The sequence below is a fragment of the Anser brachyrhynchus genome (genome assembly GCF_964034855.1).
Source record: "Anser brachyrhynchus genome assembly, chromosome: 10".
NCBI lineage: Eukaryota > Metazoa > Chordata > Aves > Anseriformes > Anatidae > Anser > Anser brachyrhynchus.
Genome location: NC_137705.1, coordinates 18,802,058 through 18,816,279, shown reverse-complemented (window position 1 = coordinate 18,816,279; position 14,222 = coordinate 18,802,058). Strand labels below are relative to the sequence as shown.

General features: G+C 46.1%; 1 protein-coding gene across 1 annotated transcript in view; it reads left to right on the top strand.

The window, feature by feature from the left end:
• The window catches only part of LOC308200488 (uncharacterized protein), a gene marked incomplete at its 5' end in the record, with an annotated part of 148,921 nt that overhangs the window by 94,929 nt on the left and 39,770 nt on the right, over positions 1 to 14,222 (top strand). The window contains one exon of the mRNA XM_080606352.1: positions 8,417 to 8,798. The remainder of the gene's footprint in view (positions 1 to 8,416; positions 8,799 to 14,222) is intronic.

Genomic DNA, 14,222 nt, shown 5'->3' with positions numbered 1-14,222 from the left:
GACAGCATACTCGGGGCCCTGAACAAAAGGGCTTGGTCCCTAAAAGGGAGGCTGTGGGCCTGCAAACTGAGGGTTTAGGCGATCAGAAGAAGACTTGATATGCCAAGAGGAGGTTGTGGAGCCTGAAAAGAAGGCTTTGGAGCCTCCAAAGGAAAGACGGGGGCCTAGTAATGAGGCTTTGAACATTTAAAATGGGGAGGGATTGGGAGGGTTGTGGGGCCTGGTCCTGAAGGTGAGGCTGAGGCTTTGGGCCTGGACCCTGGGCCTTTGGAGTCTCTGGCTCACGGCCTGGACTCTAAAATGATGTCCTAAAATGTTTAGTCCCTCAAAATGGGTGTTTGGGCCCTAAAATTGAGGGTTTGCCTCCTGGCGTGAGGCTTTGGGACCTAAAAAAGCAGGGGCTTTCCTCTCAAGTAAGGCTTTGCATGCCAAAAAATGCAGCTCTGCACCTTACAGTGAACCTGTGGTCCCTGAAAATGGGCATTGTGCCCTGAAGATGACAGCCTGGGCCATAAAAGTGAGGGTGTAAGCAATAAAAAGCCAGCTTTGCTCCAGACAGCATACTCGGGGCCCTGAACAAAAGGGCTTGGTCCCTAAAAGGGAGGCCGTGGGCCTGCAAACTGAGGGTTTAGGCGATCAGAAGAAGACTTGGGATGCCAAGAGGAGGTTGTGGAGCCTTAAAAGAGGGAAGGCTTTGGAGCCTCCAAAGGAAAGACGGGGTCCTACTAATGAGGCTTTGAACTTTTAAAGTGGGGAACGATTGGGAGGGTTGTGGGGCCTGGTCCTGAAGGTGAGGCTGAGGCTTTGGGCCTGGACCCTGGGCCTTTGGAGTCTCTTGCTTGTGGCCTGGACCCTAAAATGATGGTTTAGTCCCTCAAAATGGGTGTTTGGGCCCTAAAATTTAGGGTTTGTCTCCTAGCGAGAGGCTTTGGGACCTAGAAAAGCAGGGGCTTTCGTCTCAAATAAGGCTTTGCACATGAAAAGGCAGCTTTGCACCTTACAGTGAACCTGTGGTCCCTAAAAAAGGGCATTGTGCCCTGAAGATGACAGCCTGGGCCATAAAAGTGAGGGTGTAAGCAATAAAAACCCGCTTTGGCTCCAGACAGCAGATTCAGGGCCCTGAACAAAAGGGCTTGGTCCCTAAAGTGGATGTCGTGGGCCTGTAAACTGAGGGTTTAGGCGACCAGAAGAAGACTTGGGATGCTAAGAGGAGGTTGTGGATCCTGAAAAGAAGGAAGGCTTTGTAGCCTCCAAAGGAAAGACGGGGGCCTACTAATGAGGCTTTGAACATTTAAAATAGGGAGGGATTGGGAGGGTTGTTGGGCCTGGTCCTGAAGGTGAGGCTGAGGCTTTGGGCCTGGACCCTGGGCCTTTGGAGTCTCTGGCTCACAGCCTAGACCCTAAAATGATGATTTAGTCCCTCAAAATGGGTGTTTGGGCCCTAAAATTGAGGGTTTGCCTCCTGGCGTCAGGGTTTGGGACCTAAAAAAGCAGGGGCTTTCATCTCAAATAAGGCTTTGCACCCTGAAAAGGCAGCTCTGCACCTTACAGTGAACCCGTGGTCCCTGAAAAAGGGCATTGTGCCCTGAAGATGACAGCCTGGGCCATAAAAGTGAGGGTGTAAGCAATAAAAAGCCAGCTTTGCTCCAAACAGCAGACTCGGGGCCCTGAAGAAAAGGGCTTGGTCCCTAAAAGGGAGGCTGTGGGCCTGCAAACTGAGGGTTTAGGCGATCAGAAGAAGACTTGGGATGCTAAGAGGAGGTTGTGGAGCCTGAAAAGAAGGAAGGCTTTGGAGCCTCCAAAGGAAAGACGGGGGCCTACAAATGAGGCTTTGAACATTTAAAATGGGGAGGGATTGGGGAGGGTTGTGGGGCCTGGTCCTGAAGGTGAGGCTGAGGCTTTGGGCCTGGACCCTGGGCCTTTGGAGTCTCTGGCTCACGGCCTGGACTCTAAAATGATGTCCTAAAATGTTTAGTCCCTCAAAATGGGTGTTTGGGCCCTAAAATTGAGGGTTTGCCTCCTGGCGTGAGGCTTTGGGACCTAAAAAAGCAGGGGCTTTCCTCTCAAGTAAGGCTTTGCATGCCAAAAAATGCAGCTCTGCACCTTACAGTGAACCTGTGGTCCCTGAAAATGGGCATTGTGCCCTGAAGATGACAGCCTGGGCCATAAAAGTGAGGGTGTAAGCAATAAAAAGCCAGCTTTGCTCCAGACAGCAGACTCGGGGCCCTGAACAAAAGGGCTTGGTCCCTAAAAGGGAGGCTGTGGGCCTGCAAACTGAGGGTTTAGGTGATCAGAAGAAGACTTGGTATGCCAAGAGGAGGTTGTGGAGCCTGAAAAGAAGGAAGGCTTTGGAGCCTCCAAAGGAAAGACGGGGGCCTCGTAATGAGGCTTTGAACATTTAAAATGGGGAGGGATTGGGAGGGTTGTTGGGCCTGGTCCTAAAGGTGAGGCTGAGGCTTTGGGCCTGGACCCTGGGCCTTTGGAGTCTCTGGCTCGTGGCCTGGACCCTAAAATGATATTTTGTTCCCTCAACATGGGTGTTTGTGCCCTAAAAGGAGGCTTTGGGCCCTAAAATTGAGGGTTTGTCTGCTAGCGAGAGGCTTTGGGACCGAAAAAAGCAGGGGCTTTCGTCTCAAATAAGGCTTTGCACCCTGAAAAGGCAGCTCTGCACCTTACTGTGAACCCGTGGTCCCTAAAAATGGGCATTGTGCCCTGAAGATGACAGCCTGGGCCATAAAAGTGAGGGTGTAAGCAATAAAAACCCGCTTTGGCTCCAAACAGCAGACTCAGGGCCCTGAACAAAAGGGCTTGGTCCCTAAAGTGGAGGTCGTGGGCCTGCAAACTGAGGGTTTAGGCGACCAGAAGAAGACTTGGTATGCCAAGAGGAGGTTGTGGAGCCTGAAAAGAAGGAAGGCTTTGTAGCCTCCAAAGGAAAGACGGGGGCCTAGTAATGAGGCTTTGAACATTTAAAATGGGGAGGGATAGGGAGGGTTGTTGGGCCTGGTTCTGAAGGTGAGACTGAGGCTTTGGGCCTAGACCCTGGGCCTTTGGAGTCTCTGGCTCACGGTCTGGACTCTAAAATGATGTTCTAAAATGTTTAGTCCCTCAAAATGGGTGTTTGGGCCCTAAAATTGAGGGTTTGCCTCCTGGCGTGAGGCTTTGGGACCTAAAAAAGCAGGGGCTTTCGTCTCAAATAAGGCTTTGCATCCTGAAAAGGCAGCTCTGCACCTTACAGTGAACCCGTGGTCCCTAAAAAAGGGCATTGTGCCCTGAAGATGACAGCCTGGGCCATAAAATTGAGGGTGTAAGCAATAAAAAGCCAGCTTTGCTCCAGACAGCATACTCGGGGCCCTGAACAAAAGGGCTTGGTCCCTAAAAGGGAGGCCATGGGCCTGCAAACTGAGGGTTTAGGCGATCAGAAGAAGACTTGATATGCCAAGAGGAGGTTGTGGAGCCTGAAAAGAAGGCTTTGGAGCCTCCAAAGGAAAGACGGGGGCCTACTAATGAGGCTTTGAACATTTAAAATGGGGAGAGATTGGGAGGGTTGTGGGGCCTGGTCCTGAAGGTGAGGCTGAGGCTTTGGGCCTGGACCCTGGGCCTTTGGAGTCTCTGGCTCGTGGCCTGGACCCTAAAATGATATTTTGTTCCCTCGAAATGGGTGTTTGGGCCCTAAAAGGAGGCTTTGGGCCCTAAAATTGAGGGTTTGCCTCCTAGCGTGAGGCTTTGGGACCTAAAAAAGCAGGGGCTTTCCTCTCAAATAAGGCTTTGCACCCTGAAAAGGCAGCTCTGCACCTTACAGTGAACCCGTGGTCCCTGAAAAAGGGCATTGTGCCCTGAAGATGACAGCCTGGGCCATAAAAGTGAGGGTGTAAGCAATAAAAAGCCAGCTTTGCTCCAGACAGCATACTCGGGGCCCTGAACAAAAGGGCTTGGTCCCTAAAAGGGAGGCCATGGGCCTGCAAACTGAGGGTTTAGGCGATCAGAAGAAGACTTGGTATGCAAAGAGGAGGTTGTGGAGCCTGAAAAGAAGGCTTTGTAGCCTCCAAAGGAAAGACGGGGGCCTACTAATGAGGCTTTGAACATTTAAAATGGGGAGAGATTGGGAGGGTTGTGGGGCCTGGTCCTAAAGGTGAGGCTGAGGCTTTGGGCCTGGACCCTGGGCCCTTTGGAGTCTCTGGCTCACGGCCTGGACTCTAAAATGATGTCCTAAAATGTTTAGTCCCTCAGAATGGGTGTTTGGGCCCTAAAATTGAGGGTTTGCCTCCTGGCGTGAGGCTTTGGGACCTAAAAAAGCAGGGGCTTTCCTCTCAAGTAAGGCTTTGCATGCCAAAAAATGCAGCTCTGCACCTTACAGTGAACCTGTGGTCCCTGAAAATGGGCATTGTGCCCTGAAGATGACAGCCTGGGCCATAAAAGTGAGGGTGTAAGCAATAAAAAGCCAGCTTTGCTCCAGACAGCAGACTCGGGGCCCTGAACAACAGGGCTTGGTCCCTAAAAGGGAGGCTGTGGGCCTGCAAACTGAGGGTTTAGGTGATCAGAAGAAGACTTGGTATGCCAAGAGGAGGTTGTGGAGCCTGAAAAGAAGGAAGGCTTTGTAGCCTCCAAAGGAAAGACGGGGGCTTAGTAATGAGGCTTTGAACATTTAAAATGGGGAGGGATTGGGAGGGTTGTTGGGCCTGGTCCTAAAGGTGAGGCTGAGGCTTTGGGCCTGGACCCTGGGCCTTTGGAGTCTCTGGCTCGTGGCCTGGACCCTAAAATGATATTTTGTTCCCTCAACATGGGTGTTTGTGCCCTAAAAGGAGGCTTTGGGCCCTAAAATTGAGGGTTTGCCTCCTAGCGTGAGGCTTTGGGACCTAAAAAAGCAGGGGCTTTCGTCTCAAATAAGGCTTTGGACGCCAAAAAATGCGGCTCTGCACCTTACAGTGAACCTGTGGTCTCTAAAAAAGGGCATTGTGCCCTGAAGATGACAGCCTGGGCTATAAAAGTGAGGGTGTAAGCAATAAAAACCCGCTTTGGCTCCAGACAGCAGATTCAGGGCCCTGAACAAAAGGGCTTGGTCCCTAAAGTGGATGTCGTGGGCCTGCAAACTGAGGGTTTAGGCGACCAGAAGAAGACTTGGGATGCCAAGAGGAGGTTGTGGAGCCTTAAAAGAAGGCTTTGGAGCCTCCAAAGGAAAGACGGGGGCCTACTAATGAGGCTTTGAACGTTTAAAATGGGGAGGGATTGGGGAGGGTTGTTGGGCCTGGTCCTGAAGGTGAGGCTGAGGCTTTGGGCCTGGACCCTGGGCCTTTGGAGTCTCTTGCTTGTGGCCTAGACCCTAAAATGATGGTTTAGTCCCTCGAAATGGGTGTTTGGGCCTTAAAAGTAGACTTTGGGCCCTAAAATTGGGGGTTTGTCTGCTAGCGAGAGGCTTTGGGACCTAAAAAAGCAGGGGCTTTCCTCTCAAATAAGGCTTTGCACCCTGAAAAGGCAGCTCTGCACCTTACTGTGAACCCGTGGTCCCTAAAAATGTGCATTGTGCCCTGAAGATGACAGCCTGGGCCATAAAAGTGAGGGTGTAAGCAATAAAAACCCGCTTTGGCTCCAAACAGCAGACTCAGGGCCCTGAACAAAAGGGCTTGGTCCCTAAAGTGGAGGTCGTGGGCCTGCGAACTGAGGGTTTAGGCGACCAGAAGAAGACTTGGTATGCCAAGAGGAGGTTGTGGAGCCTGAAAAGAAGGAAGGCTTTGTAGCCTCCAAAGGAAAGACGGGGGCCTAGTAATGAGGCTTTGAACATTTAAAATGGGGAGGGATAGGGAGGGTTGTTGGGCCTGGTTCTGAAGGTGAGACTGAGGCTTTGGGCCTAGACCCTGGGCCTTTGGAGTCTCTGGCTCACGGTCTGGACTCTAAAATGATGTTCTAAAATGTTTAGTCCCTCAAAATGGGTGTTTGGGCCCTAAAATTGAGGGTTTGCCTCCTGGCGTGAGGCTTTGGGACCTAAAAAAGCAGGGGCTTTCGTCTCAAATAAGGCTTTGCATCCTGAAAAGGCAGCTCTGCACCTTACAGTGAACCTGTGGTCCCTAAAAAAGGGCATTGTGCCCTGAAGATGACAGCCTGGGCCATAAAATTGAGGGTGTAAGCAATAAAAACCCGCTTTGGCTCCAGACAGCAGACTCAGGGCCCTGAACAAAAGGGCTTGGTCCCTAAAGTGGATGTCGTGGACCTGCAAACTGAGGGTTTAGGCGACCAGAAGAAGACTTGGGATGCCAAGAGGAGGTTGTGGAGCCTTAAAAGAAGGAAGGCTTTGGAGCCTCCAAAGGAAAGACGGGGGCCTACAAATGAGGCTTTGAACATTTAAAATGGGGAGGGATTGGGAGGGTTGTGGGGCCTGGTCCTGAAGGTGAGGCTGAGGCTTTGGGCCTGGACCCTGGGCCTTTGGAGTCTCTGGCTCACGGCCTGGACCCTAAAATGATATTTTGTTCCCTCGAAATGGGTGCTTGGGCCGTAAAAGGAGGCTTTGGGCCCTAAAATTGAGGGTTTGCCTCCTAATGTGAGGCTTTGGGACCTAAAAAAGCAGGGGCTTTCGTCTCAAATAAGGCTTTGGACGCCAAAAAATGCGGCTCTGCACCCTACAGTGAACCTGTGGTCCCTGAAAAAGGGCATTGTGCCCTGAAGATGACAGCCTGGGCCATAAAAGTGAGGGTGTAAGCAATAAAAAGCCAGCTTTGCTCCAGACAGCATACTCGGGGCCCTGAACAAAAGGGCTTGGTCCCTAAAAGGGAGGCCGTGGGCCTGCAAATTGAGGGTTTAGGTGATCAGAAGAAGACTTGGGATGCCAAGAGGAGGTTGTGGAGCCTTAAAAGAAGGAAGGCTTTGGAGCCTCCAAAGGAAAGACGGGGGCCTACTAATGAGGCTTTGAACACTTAAAATGGGGAGGGATTGGGAGGGTTGTGGGGCCTGGTCCTGAAGGTGAGGCTGAGGCTTTGTGCCTGGACCCTGGGTCTTTGGAGTCTTTAGTTGCGGCTTGAACCCTACAGTTATGCTTTGGTCCATTCAAATGGGTGTTTGGGCCCAAAAGCAGGCCTTGGGCCCTGCAATTGAGACCTTGAAGGTTCTGGAGCGACGTTATTTTGACCTTTCATTGCTTGAAGGGTACTTTTAAAAAAGATGGATAGCAACTCTTTGCTCAATCATATATTGTCAGGGAATGGTTTTTAAACTAAAAGAGAGATTTATGTTAGATGTTAGGGGGAAGTTCTTTACTCAGAGTGTGGCATGGCACTGGAACAGGCTGCCCAGAGAGGCTATGGATGCCCCATCTTTGGAGATGTTTAATACCAGGTTAGATGAGGGAGGCCCTGAGCAACCTGATCTAGTGGGTGGGGTCCCTTCCTATGGCAGGGGTTTTGGAACTAGTGGATCTTTGAGGTCCCTTCCAACCCAAGCCATTCTATGGTTCTCTGAAGCCCAAGGATAAATAAGTGCCTATGCCTAAAGAAACATACTCTTACTGAATAGAAAAGAATTTACAATAGTTTTAAGAAAGTTAGTGATGAGAAGAAATGGCCTAATCTAAAGACTTCATATGTGTTATATAGGAAAAGGTTAGCAATATAATTTCAGGTGACAAGTGATGGGGTGCAGGGAAACGGTCTCAAGTTGTGCCAGGGGAGGTTTTTTTTGGATATCAGGAAGGATATCAGGAATATTGGATATTTTTCATGGAGGGGGTAGTCAAAGATAGGAATAGGCTGCCTGGGGCAGTGGTGGGGTCCCCATTCCTGGAGGTACTTAACAGATATGTGGGCATGGCACTAAAGGTCATGTTTTAATAATGGGACTTTGTAGGTCAGGTTGGTGGTTGGACTTGGTGATCTTAAAGGTCTTTTCCAGCATAGATAGTTTGATGATAATTATTTTCCTATTATGACCTTATCATATGCATGTAGTCCCAATGGTCTGGCTGTACTGTTTTGTATGGTACCGTTCCCTTCGTTGTTTAAATGCTTTTATTTTAGCTAATTGCATTCTCCGTGGGGTCATCAGTTGCTATACCATGTGTGTATGTAAGGCCTAGCCAATAATCCAAGGTTAGTATCTAACAAAAAAAAAAAAAGGCAAAAAAAACTTTCTTCATTTCATACATAAGTATATCATAATTTACTATATTTCAATAAATCTATTTTCCTTGCAAATTAAAGTGTGTCTTCAAAGACTTGATACTAATCTGACTGCAGGTTATGCTTGTTTCCAGCTCTCTAATGTATCCCAATCAATTTAAAAGTAAAGAGTATTTTAATCCTTTGCCTTCAAACACTCTCCAGCAATACAGGAATCTATTGGTGTGCCTTCTCCTTAGGGTTAATACATTTGCTACTAGGCCATGCAGTACAATCTCTCTGAGGTGCTGAACAAGATTCTATTTTATTCATTGTAGGAAAGATGGGAAGACCTTCTTGTTCCTGGATTGTTTTGAAGCAGCAAGAAGCATTCTGTGGGCAGTACTGCAGAAAGTGCCAAGCATCTCTCTTACTTTCCAATGAAGTGCCTTAGCCAACATTGTTCTCTCTTGCTAATGATATTCCACTTTGTCAAAACTACATAACTGTTAGTCACAAAGAGCCTTGTGGCCAAGAAGCTCTTCTGGGAGGCTACAGCTTCATTTGAGATCAGTTTTATTCATCTTGGTGTTTGAGAGTGCCTTTGCAGAGCTGCAGAGGGGAAGATAATACCATTTCATTGTCCTCTTCCTTCCTTATGCCCGACTTCATGAATCCATGCCAGTAAGTGGAGTCCCGACTTCAGTCTGGCAGTCAAGGGTGAGTACTGAATTTGACTAGATTATTATAGAGCCCACCAGCAGCAAGTAACTTGATTGAGTGCTTTGAATGAGATGAATGCTTTATATAGCACATTTGATGATCTGTACTCGATAATCAAGTTCATTGGTGAACAGTAGTTGGCTGTGGAAGCTACATGCTACCTGGTTGGATAAGCATTGCTTTTACAGTCTAGAGGGGATTAGAACTGAAAGTAGCAATTAAATAATAATTATCAAATGTTACCTTTTGGGATGATGTCTGCTTGGCTTACTTCCAGAAAAACTATAAGTGTATTTGACTGTGTACACTGTCATCCTTCGGGGACAGCTGATGCAAATAAAACTGGAGCATGCAAACAAGAAACAGTCAAAAGGGTGAATGCTAATCCAATAATAATTTTGATATGTGCTCCAAGTCCTTGTAGGATCATGTGCAAGCATTTGGGGTCTGATTTGACAGTAGTACCTAAAATTTATGGGTATTTGGTATCTCTCCTAAAGCATCAGCCAGCTGGTGTACAGTGGCAGAGCAAAAAAATCCCTGCTCCATAGCAGTTGAACCGCAAGTTAAAAGAGAATCTTATTTTCCAGAGGCATCAGCTCCCACTCAGATACCTGACTGAATGGTCAGTGCTCGGTACCCAGTAGTGTCTTGCCAATTTGTTTTGGTACCCAGGATGCAGTCCTCTCTTGGGTTGACTTGCTCTGACCTTTTCTCTAGTCTCCACCGTTGCCACCATCATTATTGATCACTGCTGTTTCCAGCTGCAGATCCAAAGTGCCTCATAGTAAGTGACAGCAGAATCTGGGCTTGATTAGCTTCCCCAATGCATCTGCACTTTCATTCACTGCTCTTGCTGGGATGAATCCTTTCTCAAAAACAAAAGAAACACCAAACACCCCTGAAAATCAGCACATTATCTACACTGGAGAACGTTCTGGGAGAACTTCTCTGCATTTTTCACTTTGCATTTGTGTCTTTCCGTTTGTGAAGGCTCATGCTACACTACTATACACCTTTTATCCATAAAAAAATGGTTTCAAAGTGTAATGTTTTTCCAGTCCATTTTTTTTTCTTAAACTGCACCAAAGTGGGTTACATTACATTACAGGTGCCCAAGTATGTTATTTACAAGTCTGTTGTTCCATTCTGGTTTTCATATTACTTGATCCCCAAAACTGTGAGGAGCAATAGTTGCAAGCTGTTAGTGATGAAGCTTGGTTTCTGAGCACTTTTCTAGACCAAGAGGACAAGGAAACCTGTAACACATTCATCACTTAGCAATGATTGCAACAGCCTTGGGGATTGAATGTAGAGTATGTAGAGTTTTTTTACTAGAGCAGATGCACAAATGGTATTCAGCGGCTCTGCTGAGTGGCCAATTCCCTATCTGTCAGGGTCACTTCCTTGAGCACAAAATGGTTCCTCCCCTAGACTCATTTTGTCTGACACACATCTGTTTAGCTTTCCACTGAGAAACTGCACATGCTGTTTCTGGAGACTGTTTTTAACAGGACGTTTTTTAAATAGGTTGAAATCACCAGCTCTTCCACAAAGGCAGGCAAAGAATTGCTGCTTGGCCTTTTTCCATGTAAGTACTTGAGCCCCTCAGGGCTGAGATAGAGACTGCTTTTGATCACAGGGCACTTAGGTCTACATTTGGAATAGCAGCATAAAAACAAACTCCTGTATCCAAATGAGAGTTACACTTTCAAGGGTGCATAGCGCCTTTTGATCTTCCGTAAGGCAAAAATAGCATTTTAAAATTGAATATCCTCCCCAGAAATGGTGCTTCTGGGGAAGAGTTGCTGTAGAGGAGGGGAAAATATGACCCAGAAAATTACAGCATGTGGAAAAATTCTTTCCTGGAAAGGATTAATCTTGCAACTCACTTTGTCTTTCAGATACTTTTTTTTTTTTTATTTTCATCTCCAATTAATAGTTAGGAATAAAGGCATGGTTCTCATTCTTGCATACCATATTAGGGCTTCATCTGGATAATATTTTGTTTTAGATCTGATGGAGATCCATGCTTCAGTTTCTAGGATGAATCTTGCTGTACTGTATATGTTCATTTTATATGTTTTATGTTTGCAGAGTTTGTCGTTTCCTATGGACAGTGATTCTGAAGTGAAGCCATTCCAGCAGACTGTGCACAGACAAAAACACTAGGCCCGAAATGTCATACAGAAATCACTGTTGCACTCTCTGGTGGAGTATTATAATTGTCAGACACTAGGAAAGTAGACATCAATCAGCACATCCATGCCATATATTGTAATTATTTGAATGCGCTGTGGTGTCTTGAATACTAATTTATGTGTTATCCAGAAGGGGATATTGGTGGTGCTTGGGAATTTCAAAAAACAGTCTATGATTTACCAGTTTTGAAACATGTTTGTCTTCTCTGTATGATCTCAGTGCCTGACACTGCACTGACAAGCTACTACAGGTTTTAGAGTTAATGGGCTCTGTTTAGACATTACTAACCTCAGTAATTAGCACAGATATTTACGCATATGTATTTGCACAGATGCATTGCACAAATAAGGACATGAATTTTTACCATGGGCCTTAGACTTAATGTGGAATGAGGGAGAAAACCACGAAGTAAATGATGAAGACTTCAGTCTTTTTAATTGCTGGAGCACTATGTATGCTAGTCTAAAGGAAAAAGAAAGTTCCTCACTATATCTGGCTTGCTTAGGGGCCAGAACTAGTGTAAATATCATCCCCATACCAGTACTCCCAGAAGGAGAGATCCTAAAGATACAGTTTTTAGAAGTGCATATCAGACTTGTAGTTCTTGGAAGACTTTTTCCTTGAGGCAAAGCTTTTGGGGATGACTCATCAAATCAAGGTATTTTTGGGAAATATAAACGCAGGTGCAGCTGAAGGGCAAAGTCACATTTGCCTGTGCTTAGAGGCCTCCTATTACAAATATGCTCCGGGGTTGTGTTCATTCACCCTCACCTTTAAAGAAAAAAAAAAGCCCAGCCCCAACACTTGCCATCACAATTTGCACACATTAGAGATTATAATATTTTAGAGAGCTGAAAATGTTGGTAGGATCAGTTTTGATTTAGTTATGGCACAAAAGCCCAGTGATGGGTGGCTTAAGGAGCCCCTAGAAAATGACTTGTCCATTGTTGTTAATGTGAGCCATCCTCTTGATGTACCCTCAATCTCTGACAGAATGGTGGATTTGAAACTCATCTATGTTGCCCCTGCAGCTGTGTCCTGATTCAGTGCCTTTTTGGTACATTTCTCATCTGTGCAGATACTAAGTGTACAAAACCATAGCTTTGCAATGTGACATATTACATTAGTATGAGTTATGCATGCAAAGGGAAGAGCAGAGTTGGTGAAATGATGAAAATAAATTGGCAAGGTATAGGACAATGATGAGTATACCACTCCAGGGAAATGTTTTAACTTGAATGTTGCAGCAGATACATTGTAAAGAACTGATGGCTTTGGTACTGCCTTGATTTGAAGAGATAGAAGTTACGGAATTGCTGAAGTGTGGAAATACTGTGTTCAGGTTTGTGCCCCTCACTACAAGAAAGATACTGAGTTGCTTGCGTGTGTGCAGAAAAGAGCAACGGAGCTGGTGAAGGGCTTAGAAAAACAATTGTTGTGAGGAGCGGCTGAGGTGGAACTGGGGTTGCTTGGTCTGCAGAAGAGGAAGCTGCTGGGAGATCTCATCACTCTCTACAACTACCTGAAAGGAGGTTGCAGTGAGGAGGAGGTTGCTCTCTTTTCTGAGGTGACAAGTAGAGCATGAGGAAACATTCTCAAGTTGCACCAGGGGAGGTTTAAATTGAATGTTAGGAAGAGTTTCTTCGTGGAAAGGGTGGTTAGGCATTGGAACAGGCTGCCTATGGGGGAAGTTGTGTAGCCCGCATCCCTCGAGGTATTTAAGAGTCATGCAGACATGGCACTAAGGGATGTGGTTTGGTGATGAAGTTCGTAGTGTTAGGTTGATGGTTGGACCTGATGATATTAAGGGCCTTTTCCAACCCAAATGATTCTAGGATTTTAGTAGAACATGCAGAACAAGGAGAAAAGGCACCAGCACAATAGTTTTCACTGCAAAGCTGGTATTGTTCTAGGTATCCCCTTAAGCCACTTGATTTTGCTTGTTGAGTGTGAAAATCCTAGGATGACATGAGGGCTCCATATTCCACCAAGAACTGTTAAATAAGATAGTGTGTCTGAAATGACAAATTCAGAAGATACTGGAAAAAAAAAATAACTGAGGTCTCTGCTTGACCTCCATTGACACAAGCAGTCTGTTTAGACATTGTGGAAAAGCTTAAATCTGAGAACTTCCTGGGTTGCTACACAGAGCAGAATCACCTTTAACTGTGATCTACCCAAAAGGTTGCCTTTCTGTATGGAATGAAATAGTGTTTTGGTTTTGAACCAGTTTACTTCATAGGGTAGAGGCCATCTCAGTGATTTTTCTCCGACCTGTGTATTCTATTCCATGTAACTCCTTTGTTGTCAGTTAAGGCCATTTTTAAATGGGCTTGTGATTCCTAAGTAGGGCAGGAGGTACCTGATAATCTAAATATTGGCATGAGAATTCAATTCACAAAGTCTGAGTAGGAAGTTTTGGTTCTAATTTCTGCCATACTTACCCGATACTTTGAGCAGGAAAATGCAAGTGTACCAGCCTGATGCCAAAAGGCACAGCCAATAGCTCAGAAATAAATACTTTTCTGTATCTGATAGTACAGGGAAAAAATAATCCAAACTTAAGAGCTGCACTGAAGAGAACAAGGGGAACAAGACAACTTATCAGTAACTGTCAAGAGTACTGATAAGAGAGAGGTTCATTTCCTCCACTGAATTCCTGATGAAGCTGAGGCTGCCGTTCCTGTTCAAGGACAGACTGAGATGAAAATGTTCTACCTTCTGATTATGACAGACGGGAGACAAGTTAGCATGGAAAGCATCACTGGCAGGAATCATCAGCGTGATGCCAAAAAACAAACCCTGGTGTTAAAAAGCAGTATCTGTAGCATGCAATTATTTGCAATATAGAATGTGCAAAGCCTTTGGAATTCCTCACATTCCATCCTTTGCATTCAGTCTCTTTGCTGCAGTGTCTGCCTCACATCTCCTTTCTTACGACAAACATGGAAGCTTTGGGGCAAATGTAAAGAGCACCTTGCAGAGAGGCGGTTTAAAGGTTTCCTTTCTCCTTTCTTAAAAAGCAGCAGTGAAGTACTTGCTTTACAAAACTGAGGAACTTCATTATACGAGGTAACATCTTCCTCGGTGTACCTGTAGGCTTAGTTGATGGTAGGTTAGTGTACTAGTGGCACGGGGTATGTGAAGTGATAATATTAGTTTTATTTGTGTGCGTGCTTGTGAGTTATTCATTGCTAACTCAGTTGCTCTATGTCCTGT